This window comes from Jatropha curcas, chromosome 5 (genome assembly GCF_041381405.1).
Source record: "Jatropha curcas cultivar XTBG-Jc1 chromosome 5, XTBG_Jcur_1.0, whole genome shotgun sequence".
NCBI classification, from domain to species: Eukaryota; Viridiplantae; Streptophyta; class Magnoliopsida; order Malpighiales; family Euphorbiaceae; genus Jatropha; species Jatropha curcas.
The window spans coordinates 2,764,035-2,781,763 of record NC_143155.1 but is presented as its reverse complement, the minus strand read 5'-3'; the positions used below and the strand labels follow the sequence as shown (position 1 = coordinate 2,781,763).

Below are 17,729 nucleotides of genomic sequence, written 5' to 3'. Positions count from 1 at the left end.
AAAAAATAACGGAAATATAATTTACATAGATCCATGTCAAACAAACATAAATCTATAATTTATTTGACAAAATACATAAATATTTGCAAAAAAAAGAAAAGAAAAAGAAAAAAGAGAAATAAGAGGGAGGCGTCATCATATCTATACGCTTGATTCTTGTATTTTGATAGAGAAATAGATAAAAAATTTTAATGAAGAGGAGAGAAGAGATGGGCTAGGATTTTTTTTATTTTGTAACCGTCCTAGCTTCAAAAGTTTTTTTCGTAATATAATTTATATATAAGGATTAATACGTATTTAACAATAAGAAAAGGAAAAACATCACAACTAAAATTTTGAGTTTGTTTTAATTTGTTCTTTTGGATATAACTATTCTTTTATATGACATGCATTGGAACGTTGACTATACTCATTATATACTCATTTTTGTACTATTTTAATTTTTTTTATCTATATAATATTAAACCATAAATTTTTACTTAGATTAAAAGAAATATAAGTGGTTAATTTGTATTGCATTTTGCGCACAAGCTATTTGTAATGTTGCTTCTTATGTACTTAATTCTATTTTTATATAATGATATGATCTCAAATTGAATTAATAATGGCAATTATTTTGACTACAGTGATACTATTTCTTTTAGAATTTACTTTCTAGAACTTGACAATCTTAAATATTCGCTCCTTTTCTTTCATTTTTTTTTATCTTTGGAACCAAATCTACCATGTTTCAGGCATGTCGTAAATTCATTAGCATAGACAGTTTGTCCTTCAAGGGCTTTAAATGCCAGACGCCCTCTTTCTTCTTTCTTCTTCTTTCTTTCTTCTCCTTCGTTCGCAGCGCCGTTCCAGTCTCTTGCCACGCCGCTCCAAGCCACCTGACGCCTCCATCTCCGCTCCATTGCAACCTCGGTCGCCGGAGGATCACTTCTCATCGGCGTTCGCAGTCGTCAGTCAGTTCAGGTACATTTGATTTTTTTTTTTTCATTTTTTTTTTTTGTGAATTGCAATCTATGTCTTTTTATTATAATCATTTTATATATTATAATCATCTTTTTATTGTAATATTGTTTAGTATAAATTGAATTCATTTATTAAATTGTATTCATTTTTATTGTAATATTGCGTGGAATTCATTTATTAAATTGAATTCATTTTTTTTGTTGCATGACAAAAAATGAGTTGTTATTTAGTTGTCGACAGATTTGTAGTTGTGATTTAGTTGGCGTTGAATTTTGTACATGTGTTATTGAAAAGAATGATAAAATTGGAATTAGGCAAAATTATTTATGTAATTTAATCAATGTAATTTTATGTAATGCAATTTTAAAATTTTAGTTTGTGTTGACTTGATTGAAAAATAAAAAATTACATGTTATTAATTAATGTTAAAAAAAGAACTAAATCAAATAAAATATATGCAAATAAATAAATATAATTGTGTAAATAAAATAAATGACAAATAAACATAGTTATGTAACTAAAATTACTCTTTTTTGTAATTATGAAATAATGCATTTTATTTGTTATTATTGTTGTTATTATTCTTAAATATTTTTTTTTTTAAATGAATGATGCGTTTGGATTGAAGGGCTAGTAGTGGCCATTTTACCTTTGGAGAATGTTGGTATGATATAGAAGTGTTTATTGAAGTGTGTTTGCATTTGAGATTTGATTGTGTTGTGCCGAAGTGCTGCCGAATTTTTTTTCAAAAAATTCAACATGTGGAATCGTACACTTACCTTTATTACCTTTATTATAGTAGGTTCATATATATATATATATATATATAGAACTATATATAACCTTAGTATTGAATAAATGAACTTAGTGAGTTTACATTTATATATAGTTACCCTTATTATAGAAATAACCTTAGTAAGTTAGAAGTGTTGATGATTAAGGAGAGACAAATTGCAGAATTTAGAGCGCATGTCATGCGGCTGTCCGGTTAGCCCGATGCTAATACTTCTTCCTCTGATCCTGCACTTGCTACAGATCAAAATGCTTCGACATCTCAGCAGCAGCCACTACTGTCTCCTGATCCCGATGCTGCAGACGATACCTTGGTCACCCCTGCCGACACTACAGCACATCCAGCAGGTACTCCTCCCGGCGATTCGACATTGAATCGTGTAGATGACCAATCGCGTAGATTTGATTTTGGACCTTTTTAGTTTTTCAGTTGTTTTTTGAGATTTTGTTCAGTACATTAACCACATTAACAATTACATTTTTATATTGTTTTTGAATTGCGTTTGTTATATCTATATGCGCCAATTTTCACAGGTGCAAAAAAATTATGGTTTTATAATAATATTTTTTTTCTTTTTTTTTTTTATTTTGCGATAGATTTACGACCGAACTGCAACCAAAAATAAAAACTTTAAATTTAAAATTTGCGACCGCATTTCGTAATTGCGACGGACTGTTTCTACAACTAATTTGCGATAACGTTTCGAAAGGAAAACACGACCAAATTTTGCGACCGATTTTTTAGTTTTGTCGGTTGCTAATTTGCGACTGATGAACTAATCGGTCGCAAGATATTTTGCGATGAGCACTTTTGCGACCGATAGTGGTCGGTCGCAAATCGGTCACGAAGTTTGCTTAGCAACCGATTTCTTGCGTTTAATTGCAATCATTTAATAAATGATTATATTAAATCATTTTGAGCATAAATAAAAGCAACGGCGGGTTACCCTAAATTATTTCAATTAACACATGTTAATCATTAATGGTCCACTGTGTAAATTCATCATCATTCTCAAGATAAATTAGCTTACTAGCGTAATCTAGAAATTGTATTCTTAATCAAATTATTGCACAAATTAATCTTACAAACTCGAATTGCAAGTTGACAATAATCTTTGCAAACTTCAGGTTACAAGTTAATAATATGATGTAACTATCCTTTGAATGCATCCATAAAACATCTTAATGATCCACATGGTGGATTTAACGTTTATATATTCTAAAAATGTAAGTAGTTCAATTTGAACTCTACTTGGCAATTGCTAAATAAATAATTTGATTTAAGAACAAACTAAAAATGAAAAATTCAATAGATTTCTTCAAATTTCTGGTTCTTCAAGAAATATCCCTATAAGGATTAAATTTTTCTTTTTTGCATCATCATTGATCAAGATGGTCAAATTGATTATGCCAAATAATAAAATAATTGGATTTGTAAACTTTTGGTTTACCACCATATCCATTTTTAATGAATATCTTTCAAAATAATGCATTATGCATTCTTCTTAGTAGTAATATGTGCTCTTCCAGAGCCTTTAAATGTTCTTTTACTACCAAAGTCAAATTTGTTTTACCAAAGTCAAATTTGTTTTTCCATTTTTTGGTGTATAACAAATAGATAACTAATATTCATCTATGACACATTATTTGTACCACTTCTAGTGGTAAAATTTATTTTTAATTATGTGGCCACTATAATTATTAAGATACTTCAAGTATGATCTTACTGGTATTCTAAATGACAAGTATATCTTTGTCATTATTCACACCCAATATCATATATTATTGCATTCAATTCAGGAATGTATCAAATCCAGTTGAGTAAACATTGATATACCCATATATATGTTATTCCATTCACTTCAAGGAATGGAACAAAATCCAGTTGGGCGATCTCATAATGTTTATTAAGATCTCTTTATTTTGCTCAACGATAAAAAGATATGAAATAAACCCAAAATATATCTTAAATCTTTCCTCTTGATATTGTTATTTCAGGAGTATATTCAAAATATAAATATTATCGATAATTTTAATTTAAGAGCTAATATAGGCTCCAAATGTGATAATAATATTACTAACAAAGAAATCTATTAGATCTCAAAATATGTACCCATGTAAATTATATGCCAATAAATAACTATAATTATAATAAAATAATAATCTCAATACTACAAGGATATAAAAATATTAAACATTTATGAATTTTGGATATAGTTAAAAGCACAGTCAGCTCACGTTTCCAATAATTACTTGGAATATTTTATTTTGCCCATACATTTTATAATTGAACTATTATCTGAAAGGTGACCTAACTCCATTGGTACAAATTCTTGAGAATAGACATTTACAGATGATCTTGTCTCCTCTAAATCTATATATGTCCTTTTCACTTTTCTATGTTCAGATGCCACTTAGAATTTCTCATTCACATCCCGTCCCCATTTTTCAATGCTCTATATCATTCACCGCCTGCTTTTTTTGAAAATTTTTTACAAAAAAACTTATTTATATATAATAATTTTGTTAGGAACTATTTTTTTTATATCAGTCTGTCAATAAATTTATTTATTTTTATTTACTGGTTACAAAGAAATTAGTATAATTGAGATTAATCTCTATAACTTTGTTTGGATGGGTGTATTTTTTTGAAAGAAGGAAAATAACTACCAAAAATATTGGAGGAATCAATATTTTACTTATTTTCCAGTTAGATCAATATATTTTGAATCTCTTCAATTTGGAGAGAAAATAATAAATAAAAGAGAATATTTCACTCACTTTTATTAAATCAGCAACGTTTAACCCTCCCTTAAATACCCTATAATTTAAGTAAGGAGATAATTGTCAATTGTGAACAGTAACATGTATTTTCCTCTAAAAATTTTTCATTTCCGAACAAATAAAAATAAATTTATATCATTTCTTTTATTATATATCAAAATACAAGTGTCGGAAATAAAATATAACAATTAACAAGCTACGATAATTAAAACACTTAAGAGTTGTAGCCATCATAAAATGACTAATAATTATCTTTGTCTAATGGGTCAAATTTAGACCAAAGATTTAATTGAAGATGAAATATCATTCTCATAAATATTGTTTCTTTTCTTAATAAGAGTGTACCACTTACGAGACTAAGAAAAGAACAACTAAAAGGACCAAAAAAGTAGAATATACTTTGATGAGCTGAATTCCGAATTTATGACGAATAAGCATAATAATTAAATATATTTAAGGTTTGATTGATTTATAAAACCAAATAAAATAAAATAACTTCATGGACACTATAGAAAGTATTTAAACGTGCAACCATTACACACCAAATTATACGCAATAATATAAAAAGAATATAAAGGATTACCTTTCAAACTTAAATAAATTAAAATATATCAATCTTAACTTTGATTGTCATACACTATAAATTATCCTCTTAGTAAGGGATTTGATCAAGAGATATTTCTTTAAGCAATTTGTAATTGCTATCCGCGATTTGATCAAGAGAGCCGTGGAATAAAAATCAAAATAGTATAACTAAATCGTGCAGATAATATGTTATAAAATAATAGATAAATAGGGAGAGGAATAAAGAAAGAATAAGGGAGAATATGCGAGTATTATTATTATTATTAATGAGAATTCATATATATATATATATATATATATATATATATATATATAAGTGGAACCCTAATAGAGTCCTACAGAAATTAGAAAGATAGAGTTCACAAGAATTAAGAATACAGACTTCTAGCCTATATAAGACATTCACTAATTTCATAATATATATGTATTTATTTATAAAAGCGTTATTTTTATAACACTTGTAAATTTGCAAAACATACACTATAACTTTAATCTGTTCAACATAAGAAATACATGAATTTCATATCAATTTTAAAATGTTCAAACTAATATATATTTATGAACTCAAAATCATTAGTCAAGGTAAAGAGGGTATAATACATTTTATATATAGTTTTCCTTTATTTCATATTTAAATTAATTTTTTTTACTAAATTATATAGCCCAATCTCAACTATATTCTTGAATGTTTATAAATACAATGAAGAATCAGCGATTAAATTAACCCAAAATATTAAATTCGATCTTTTTAATTATTTTTAAACAATTTCGAGGGAGAGGGAAATAAATTGACCCAAAACCTTAAACCCAAACTTCTTAATCATTTTAAACAAATTTAGGGTTTAAATTGATTAAAAAGGTTAAATCCAACATTTTTTATCATGCTAAACAAATTCATGGGCTCAATTGATTTTTATTCATTTTTCTTTTAGTATGTGGAGGTGATTGCCTTTTTGGTTAGTTTGTAGTTTTTCTTTTGAAAATGGTGTTTAATTTAACTTATCAGTGAATTTTATTTTTAAGTAGAAATTCATAAGTAGAATTTTTTTCTTTTTTTTTTTTTTTATCCTTTTGAAGAAGGAAGGGAAAGATTTCATTAATGAGTAATATCTAAAACAAGAAGAGCTTCAATATTAGAAGGAAGTTAAAACCAAATATGAAAATCAGCATGTGAATAATTTGACTTACAATACCAGTGTTTTATTTGGCTCACAATTTTCTATTTATTAAATAAATATTTTTTTGTATCAAATAAAAGATTATATTATTTCATTAATATTTAAAAGGAGTAATCACCTTATAGTTTTTAGATTTTGCTCAATTGTACTAATGCAGACTTCAATTTTTTAAATTATACTATTTAGTCTGTATATTGTAAGATTCAACTGTTGGCTCCCGTTGAGTGATTTTAAATGATTGAAAGTGCCTCTAAAAGTAATTGTTGTGTTGTTATCCTTATAACTTGGTGAAATTTACATTAGTAAGGACCTCAATTTTCAAATTTTAAAAATATCGAATGATTTTTTTTTTTTTTTTTTGAGAAAAATCAAATTTGTTAGCTATTTAAAGGTCTTTATTAGAATTAAGAAATAATATTTACGAATAATTTATTAACTCATAGTGGTAGATGGCTTGTCTTTTCTGTTAAATAGGTCTAAGCATTTGCAGGGTCGATCACTATAACTTAAATCATGGGTTTGATCCTGCGCAACACAAACTCTCTCCGGGCTAATTACCCCTTTTGCCTCCAAGAGCAAACAAGGATTAGTCAAATTTGTAGACCGTTACAATGGATACTAGCCTTAATACCTCATATTAAAAAGAAAACAGTTAAGGTTTTTTAAAAGTTATTTAAATATTTCATATTAACTATAGAAATAAATGCGCTATATAAACTCCTAATTATTGGATTCATTAACGGCTAAAATTAAAAAAATCATACAGAAAAATAGAGATTGTATGAACATTTTACAGAGAAAAGAGATTGATTGAATTAAAAATACTATATTTACAAGGATTGCAATTTATGACAGAAACCCTAAGAGTACTTTGAAAAGAAAATATAATGAACTGGAAAGAAATTGAAATTGAAATTGCTTAAAGTTTTGTTGTAGTTGAACTAAATGAGTTTGATTGCTTATTTGGAGTTGATTTTTTGGATTCATTTTCTGTATTTGAACTTGGTCTAAATAAAATGATGCCATATTCATATATAAAGTGATAAACTATTTAATATTCTCTCACTAACTTAAACATCGAAGTGGTTGCAGGCTTAAGGCCTCTCTTTTCTCTCCCCTTTTTGTCTATATCTTGTAGATTTCTACATGGGCGTTATGGATAGATTTTTTCTAAATCTATCACTATTTAATAAAAAAACTTAATATTTATTAAATGTAAAAATTATTAATTAAGATTTATTAGTTTGTAACTCCATTATTTAATAAAAAAACTTTTTGATTTTATTAAATTTAAAAAAAATTAATTATAATGAAAAAAAATGGCATATCATTAGTTTCATACTCTAATATGTTGCCACATAAGCATTTAAGCCTTAGAAATTATATATTTACTAGTCACGTGCTCGCGCGATGTGCGGATTATAATATTTTGTTATTATTCCTATCATTCTTCAATACTCACCTAAGTAATCAATAAAAAAAGAGAAATAAAGTGTCAAAATTTCATTATTTTTTGCCTTGAATTTAGAAAAAAAATTTCATATTTATTTATAAATATAGATCTAGCACTCCCATAATAAAATAAAAGGAATATTTGCTAATTATTTGTTCTTTGAGTCTAAATCCGAGTGCACCATATGTGAATCAATATATCAAGGACATTATTTCACTAACGTGTGAGAATCTACATTTTAGAAGAAAACTAAACAAAAAGATACAAAAAAAAAAAAAAAAAAAAAAAAAAAAAAAAAAAAACCGGTTGACAACCCTTTAACCATGCCAAATGTCCAATTCATACACAAACATAGTAAATAAAATAGATAAAAACTAAAAACTAATCAAATAAATCAAACTAATAATCTTGAAAGATCTTGCATTATTTGTAAAAAAAATAATAAAAAAAATTCACAAATGTTATAATAATTAATAAAACGAAAAAAAAAAAGAAGCAAAGAGTTAGTTGATTTCTTTCATTAAAAGAAAAGTATTACTTTGGTAGGATTTGTAAACCAATAAGTGCATCAAATTTCATGCAAATATAAATAGTGTGACGTGTTAGAAAACTTCGATCACAAATTGTGATGGAAGTTTCTATTATTTTTCTCTATTGTGTTGTTATTGGTTTTCGGTAGCTTCCTCTCTCAGAAGGGGAAAGAGAGAGGAAATGGAAAAATGATTTATTTATTTATTTTGAGAAAAGGAATTATTTACACTATTTTTGTAGTAATTACTAATAATTACTAATAACTGTATATATAGTATCTAGAGTTTAGTCAAAAACTCTTGTAAGGACATGTTTTCAAAATTATACTATTTAGTCTTTATACTGTTCACATTTTACACTGGTTCATCCAGCTGTTATCGAAACATTTTCATATAACCACATTTACGTTGTTACTTTTGCATTTATTATTATTATTTTTATGTTGATTAACATGAAATGGGAAAAATATGACAGAGGGACTAAATAGTGCAATTTTGAAAACCAAAATCATTACTACAATGTATTTGACCAAAAGATAAGGACAACATATATAGTAATTATTCCATTTGAAAAATATCTATTACATAATGATAAATAATTAAATGATTAAAAAATTAACTAAAGTTTAATATTAGAAATTGAAATAAAGATCACTTTGACCTTTAAACTTGTTCAGCGGATCAAAAAGGTCATATTTGACTTTTTAGATCAATTTATCGTCTGAACTTATTTAAAATGATTAAAAAAGTTTATATTCAACTTTTTAGCCCATTTTAATCCTTAAATTTATTTTAAAATTTTTATAAATTAATAAATTGATTCAATTCAATAGGATTGACCATTCTCTCCTCGTGTTTTATACTAAAAACACCATATGAAACTTTTTCAATTATTCTAAATTAAAGTTTAAATTCATAAAAACATCATTTTTATATACATTAAATTTACAAAGTATGCAGTATAATTTTAATCTGGTCAAAATGAGAAACACATAGATTTCATATCAATTTTCTAATGTTAAATTAATATATATTTATGAACTTAAAAATCATCTGTGAAGCTGAATAGAATATAATATACTTCATATATGGCTTTTCTTTATTTCATATTTAATTAATTTTTATGGTTTTCCTTTATATTTAATTATTTTTTTCATAAATTATACGGCATGATCCCAACTATAATGTTAAATATCTATAAATATAATGAAGAATCAATGACTAAATTAGTCAAAATATTAAACACGATCTTTTTTATAATTTTTAACAAATTCAGGGGTAAATTGATCCAAAATCTTAATTATGAGCTTTTTAATCATTTTAAATAAGTTCAGGGTGATTAAATTGATCAAAAAGGTCATATTTGATATTTTTTTTATATGGTAAACAAGTGACTAAATTGATCTTTATTCCATTATAAATTTGGTATTTGCTTGCGGATAAAACTGTACGGTAAGTGTTTCCCTTTTCTTAAAATAGTTATTTCACATTTAAATTTGAATGAGAATCATGAATTTCTGTTCTATGAGACAACAATTTGTTCTCTAACAATCTGCTTTCTCCAAATTCCAAACTAGTTCGTGAACCAAACAAAATCTTGAAATCTCTTTATTGTTTGATTCGTTTTCTTCTTTTGTTTGCTTGTTATGAATTAATAATGCACATTCCAATTAACGAAATAAAACAAGATTAAAGTGTAGAACTATCATTCCATTTCTTGAATAAGAATATTATCCTCTAACACAATTAATTTCGCACACTGATAATTTCTGATTTCAAAAAATGTAAATTTCTGATATATTAAAAATTTACACTTACATTGAACAATTCTGAGTTTTGGCTTGAATTTGACACTGTCAGAATAATTCAATTTAACATTATATATCAGGATATATTTCTGGCTGGAGTAGATACTGGAGCAGTAGTCATGGTCTGGGCAATGACAGAACTTGTTAGGAACCCTAGAGTTATGAGAAAAGCACAAGAAGAAATTAGAAGTCTAATTGGAGAAAAAATAAAAGTATCTGAAAGTGATACTGACAAGTTCATCTACCTAAAGTCGGTTTTGAAGGAAACAATGAGATTGCATCCACCAGTACCACTGCTACTTCCAAGAGAAGCCATCTCACAATTCAACATCAATGACTATGAAATTCATCCTAAAACTCGAATCCAGGTCAATGTGTGGGCGATAGGAAAAGATCCTAAAATTTGGAAAAATCCTGAAGAATTTATTCCAGAGAGATTCATTGATAATTCTATTGATTTTAGAGGGCAGAATTATGAATTTTTACCGTTTGGTGGTGGTAGGAGAAGTTGTCCTGGTATAACCATGGGATTGGCTTTGGTGGAGCTTGCACTTGCAAACCTTTTATTTTGCTTTGATTGGGAGTTGCCTTACAATATGAAGGAGGCAGATATTAATATGGAAGAGAAATTCGGTCTTACTAATCATAAGAAAGAAGCTTTAATGCTCGTACCAATTAAATATCATCACCTTCTGTATAATAAAGAATAAATGTCTCAAATAGCTTTAATTGATGAAATTAATAAATAATTTCCAATTTCCAATTTCCTTTTCACACTTTATAATAATACTGAAACGGTATGTAACTAGTTTCTCAAAGAATCAAGTGTTAAATAGATAGATATTAATCAAAATTAAAAGTGGAATAAAATTTGGGGATAAAGCTGAAATTGATTTTCATATCCTCCCATTTTGTGTTGCTTTAAGAATATGGTAAAATAGAAGAATTGAGTATAAGAAATTGTAGGATTTTCTTTGTTCAAGAGATAATGATATCTATAGAAATGATAGCTGCTAACAATGAAATCGTTAGAGATCGATTAAAAGAGGTAATAGACAATTGCTTATTTTAAGAGTGCAAAATTGAAGCCATCAATGTTAAATTGAATTATTCTAAGAGTGCAAAATTGAAGCCAAAATTAAGAACTAGAATTGTAAATCCAAAATGAGAAATTATCAAGATTCAAATTTCTAACTTATTTTAAGAATCAGTAAGAATAGTACCATGAGAATTGCTTTGATATGATTTTGAGAGAATTGAATTCTACCAGATTCAGTTTGATCTTTCTCCATTTCCAACAAAACATCAATGATATCTTCATGTCCAGGATCTGCTTTTCCCTTTTGGATATGATCATCAATAATCTTTTGGTAGAACTCATCAAATTCTTGAAGGTTTCTTTCTAGTCTTTCATGGAGACCTATAAGCCTATCAACAAGTCCAACCCACATAAGGAAAAAAATCAGCTGCAGAAAAACTCCCCAACATAGCCAACCCTTCATGAATCACTTCTTGAAATCTTTCATGGGCAAGTCCTCTCTCTTGAAAAGTTTCCCCAAAAGCTACTCTACAGGTAACATTTGCAGTAAGAGACAAAGTCTTTTCACTTAGATCAACAGGAGAAGAAGAGGCTGAAGAAGATTTTAAAATCGAATCGATTAAAAAACCCACTTCTTCTTCTCTAAAGGACTGGAATGATTGAACTCTTTTAGCGCTAAAAAGTTGAAGTACACAAATCTTTCTCATTTCTCTCCAGTAATCTCCATATGGTGTAAAAGCTATATCAAGATAGCTGTAAGATAGCCTTCCAGCACCAGCCAAGCGAGGTCTGCTGCAACTATTGAGGTCATTTGCTTTAAAGAGCTCTTTTGCAGCTTCTGCAGAGGAGATAATAACTGTAGGAACTCGACCAAATTGCAGAAGCATCACAGGACCATATTTCTTGGATAGTTGCCATAAAGAATAATGAGGTAAGGCCCCAAGTTGGTGTAAATTGCCTATTATTGGAAGTCTAGGAGGACCAGGTGGGAGGTTCTTGCCTTTTCTCTTAGTTCCTAGTCCTCCTAAAACAAGAAATAAAGCAAGAAGAAGCGGAAGTAACCATAAAAGCAGAGATGGAGAAACCATTTTTTTTCCTGGTTCTTTTTTGGTGTTTGTTGTGATATATTTATATGTGAGCTTGCTCCAATAACTTCCTATCACATGTTTTCACATGTCAATTATACATAAACTATCTTTAATTTTATTTCTTATATTAGTCAATGATTAACATTAAACACGTCATTTTTTATCAAATACTACTTAAATAAATTTCTTTTGTCTCTAAATAATATATAATTTTATAATGTTACAAAAGTTGGATTTGCATATAATACTTCAATGATAAATAAAGATGGTGATGATATTTATTGCACCTTTCTTTGTGTCTCTGTATATGCATCCGATCCATACTTTTCAACCTTCTTTCCTTTTTTTTTTTTTTTTTTCCAGTTTAAAATGTGATGCATGTGCTTATGATTCTGTCCCAATATAACATTTATAAATGGTGGGGGTTGTTGATATATATATATATATATATATATATATATATATATATATATATATAACTAATAATCAAATTCCATTAATGAAAACCAAGAATCTCTTCCAAAATTCCATTAAATTTATGTGCAATGTAGAATTAAAGTTGAAATTAATTAGAGAGTTTTGATCCAATAGTCACGGTTTTTTCAATAGTATGGTTAATACATGTATTCATTTTTAAATAAGAATATTGGTTGGAGGCTGGACCGAAATAAGCCGAAAAGAAAAAATGTACTGGGCATAAATTCCATTAATAAATAAATAAATAAATTAGTAAATTTAGTTATTCTGTGTCTTATATTATAGTTATACATATTGTTTTATTATTTTTGTTACTGTTATTATTATTATTATTATCATCATCTAGAATTACCGGTCTAAAACCAATCCAAACTCAAACCAAGCCCAACCCAAAGAATAGTAAAGAAAAATCAAGAAAGCCAAGTAAAAACTATTGAAACCGAACCACTTTAAAACTACTAAACCGAACCGAACCCATCTAGAAATAACTAGTTGAAACTAAACCACAAAAAAAAAAAAAAAATCAATCATCCTCCCTCACAAAACTCAGTGCCGCCTCAGCCTCTCACTGCCGATCAATGGCCACAAGCAACTACTTTGACCCTCGTCCAACCTCTCCTTTACGTCGGGATTCTACTTCTTCCTTATCTCGGCGTTTCTTTTGCACAATTAGAAAGAAAGAGGAGAGACGTCCTCTTTTTTCTTCCTTGAGTGAGATGTTATCTAGCTCTATTCACTATATTGAAACGCTCACTCCTGTCTCAATTAGGTCATTTCTTCCATCAACCCCTACTGCAATCAGTCTCTTCAAAGCAAAGGATATATGTTTTAGATTACTGTATTTTCTTTCCTAATATGTAGATGCATAAATCTTATGTAGAGTTCCGCAATTATATAAGTGTGAGTTGTATAATAGATTTCATTAAAATTATATACTGAAGATGTACGAGTTAAAGATTTATTTTAAAGTTAATTGAGGACCGCAAGCCCGTGATACATTTGAGTAAATGAATGTAAAAGTTATGGCATGATGAGCTTGAGACTCAGTTTATCTAAAACGTCGACTGTTTAGGGTTGTTGCGGATTTAGGTGGAGTTGAGCATGCCCAAATCCTAGTACTGGTCGGTTCATAAATTTAAGTCGTAAGATTTATATACAAAATTTAAATTTAAATTGTTTAAGTATTTAATTCAATTAGTCTTTTTTTTATGACGTGCATTTGCACGTTTATTATACTCATTATTTATACTCATTTAATTTTTTTGTTTACGTAATTTTAAAATATAAATTTTTTATTCAGATTAAAATAAATAAAATATTCATTTATATTACACTTTGCCCTAAAAACTACTTGTAATCTTGTCTCTATATACTTATTTTATATAATGAAATGGTCTTAAAGTAAAGTTTACCATAACCCCTAAACCTAATTTCAGCTCCTAATTTATGTAGATTTTTGAAACCATCTAAAAAACAAATCAAACCATCACTCAATCCTCATTCTTTCTGTCCCTAACCCTTATCAATATCTATATATATTAATAATGGAGAAGTAAAAAAAATAAAAAAAAATTCCTTGAAAAACTGATTTGAATTGTTTAAAAATAACATGAGCCAAAATAATAGTAATAATTACTTTCGCTATAATGACAGTATTATATACTTAATGCATTAGAAAAATGAACATATTCATATGTACGGATCCTTAAAACCTTCAAAAGTAATCAAAAATAGAAATATATAGTTCTAATTTTTTTTCCAGTTTTTTAAATACTATTTTCCTTCGAATCAAACAAATTTAACAGAAAATAAGCTAAAAAAATAAATTATTGATATAACTTTATTTCATTTTATGGGTCTATAGCTGACGTGGTAGACGGAGCTATAATTTCTCAAATCGATGCAGTTGAGACATCTATTCGTTATTCTAAATGAGTTGATATTTAGTTGGTACAAGTATTAAAGCTTCTTTCTTATGAGTAGTAAGACCAATATCTCTTCCATATTAATCTCTGCCTCCATATTGTTAGGCAACTTCCAATCAAAACAAAACAAAAGGTTTGCAAATGCAAGCTCCACCAAAGCCAATCCCATTGTGACACCAGGACAGCCTCTCCTGCCACCTCCAAATGGTAACAATTCATAATTCTGCCCTCTAAAATCAATGGAATTATCTATAAATCTTTCTGGAAAGAATTCTTCAGGATTTTTCCAAGGTTTAGGGTCTCTTCCTATCGCCCACACATTGACCTGGATTCGAGTTTTGGGATGAATTTCATAGCCATTGATGCTGAACTGTGACATGGTTTCTCTTGGTATTAATAGTGTTCCTGGTGGGTGCAATCTCATTGTTTCCTTCAATACCATCTTTAGGTATTCAAGCTTGTCAGTGTCAGTTTCAGATACTTTTGTTTTGTTTCCAAGAAGAGTTCTGATTTCGTCTTGTGCTTTTCTCATTACTCTAGGATTTCTAACAAGTTCTGCCATGGCCCAGACTAAGACTATTGCTCCAGTGTCCGCTCCAGCGATAAATATATTGTGATATATAATGTTAAATTGAATTATTCCAAGAGTGCCAAATTGAAGCCAAAATTAAGAACTAGAATTGTAAATTCAAAATGAGAAATTATCAGGATTCAAATTTCTAACTTATTGAACTATAATAATAGTGTCAAATTTTACGGATCAGTAAGAATATTACCATGAGAATTGCTTTGATATGATTTTGAGAGAATTGAATTCCACCAGATTCAGTTTGATCTTTCTCCATATCCAACAAAACATCAACGATATCTTCATGTCCAGGATCTGATTTTCCCTTTTGGATATGATCATCAATAATCTCTTGGTATAACTCATCAAATTCTTGAAAGTTTCTTTCTAGTCTTTCATGGAGACCTGTAAGCCTATCAACAATCCAACCCACATAAGGAAAAAAATCAGCTGCAGAAAAACTCCCCAACATAGCCAACCCTTCATGAATCACTTCTTGAAATCTTTCATGGGCAAGTCCTCTTTCTTGAAAACTTTCCCCAAAAGCTACTCTACAGGTAACATTTGCAGTAAGAGAAAAAGTCTTTTCACTTAGATCAACAGGAGAAGAAGAGGCTGAAGAAGATTTTAAAATCGAATCGATTAAAAAACCCACTTCTTCTTCTCTAGTGGATTGGAATGATTGAACTCTTTTAGCGCTAAAAAGTTGAAGAACACAAATCTTTCTCATTTCTCTCCATTAATCTCCATATGGTGTAAAAGCTATATCAAGATAGCTGTAAGATAGCCTTCCAATGCCAGCCAAGCGAGGTCTGCTGCAACTATTGAGGTCATTTGCTTTAAAGAGCTCTTTTGCAGCTTCTGCAGAGGAGATAATAACTGTAGGAACTCGACCAAATTGCAGAAGCATCACAGGACCATATTTCTTGGATAGTTGCCATAAAGAATAATAAGGTAAGGCCCCAAGTTGGTGTAAATTGCCTATTATTGGAAGTCTAGGAGGACCAGGTGGGAGGTTCTTGCCTTTTCTCTTAGTTCCTAGTCCTCCTTCTTAAACAAGAAATAAAGCAAGAAGAAGCGGAAGTAACCATAAAAGCAGAGATGGAGAAACCAATTTTTTTTTTTTTCCTGGTTCTTTTTTGGTGTTTGTTGTGATATGTTTATATGTGAGCTTGCTCCAATAACTTCCTATCACATGTTTTCACATGTCAATCATGCATGAACTATCTTTAATTTTATTTCTTATATTAGTCAATGATTAACATTAAACACTTCATTTTTTATCAAATACTACTTAAATAAAATTTTTTTTGTCTCAAAATAATATTATTTATCATTAAAGTATCATATGCAAATCCAACTTTTGTAACATTATAAAATAATATATAATTTTATAATGTTACAAAAGTTGGATTTGCATATGATACTTTAATGATAAATAAAGATGGTGATGATATTTATTACACCTTTCTTTGTGTCTCTGTATATGCATCCGATCCATACTTTTCAACTCTCTTCCCTTTTTCTTTTTTCCAGTTTAAAATGTGATGCATGTGCTTTCTGTCCCAATATAATATTTATAAATGGTGGGGGTTGTTGATATATATATATATATATATATATATATATATATATATATATATATATATATAACTAATAATCAAATTCCATTAATGAAAACCAAGAATCTCTTCCAAAATTCCATTAAAATTATGTGCAATGTAGAATTAAAGTTGAAATTAATTAGAGAGTTTTGATCCAATAGTCACGGTTTTTTTCAATAGTATGGTTAATACATGTATTCATTTTTAAATAAGAATATTGGTTGGAGGCTGGACCGAAATAAGCCGAAAAGAAAAAATGTATTGGGCTTAAATTCCATTAATAAATAAATAAATAAATTAGTAAATTTAGCTATTCTCTATCTTATATTATAGTTATACATATTGTTTTATTATTTTTGTTACTGTTATTATTATTATTATTATTATTATTATTATTATTATTATTATTATTATTATCATCATCATCTAGAATTACCGGTCTAAAACCAATCCAAACTCAAACCAAGCCCAACCCAAAGAATAGTCAAGAAAAATCAAGAAAGTGTATGTAGAGCTCCGTAATTAGATTACTGTATTTTCTTTTCTAATATGTAGAGCTCCGTAATTATATAAGTGTGAGTTGTATAATAGATTTCATTAAAATTATATACTGAAGATGTACGAGTTATGGATTTATTTTAAAGTTAATTGAGGACCGCAAGCCCGTGATACATTTGAGTAAATGAATGTAAAAGTTATGGCATGATGAGCTTGAGACTCAGTTTATCTAAAACGTCGACTGTTTAGGCTTGTTGCGGATTTAGGTGGAGTTAAGCCTCCCAAATCTTAGTACTGGTCGGTTCATAAATTTAAGTCGTAAGATTTATATACAAAATTTAAATTTAAATTGTTTAGGTATTTAATTCAACTAGTCTTTTTTTTATGACGTGCATTACACGTTTATTATACTCATTATTTGTACTCGTTTAATTTTT

General features: G+C 28.2%; 3 pseudogenes; 1 reads left to right on the top strand and 2 right to left on the bottom strand.

Moving 5' to 3' along the window:
- Positions 1 to 10,212: 10,212 nt before the first annotated feature.
- LOC119370734 (cytochrome P450 71B34 pseudogene) lies at positions 10,213 to 10,803 on the top strand (annotated as a pseudogene).
- Positions 10,804 to 11,283: 480 nt separating this feature from the next.
- Positions 11,284 to 12,334, bottom strand: LOC110009881 (cytochrome P450 71B10 pseudogene; annotated as a pseudogene).
- A 2,176-nt stretch (positions 12,335 to 14,510) lies between these two features.
- Positions 14,511 to 16,242, bottom strand: LOC149496046 (cytochrome P450 71B34-like; annotated as a pseudogene).
- Between the last annotated feature and the right edge of the window lie 1,487 nt (positions 16,243 to 17,729).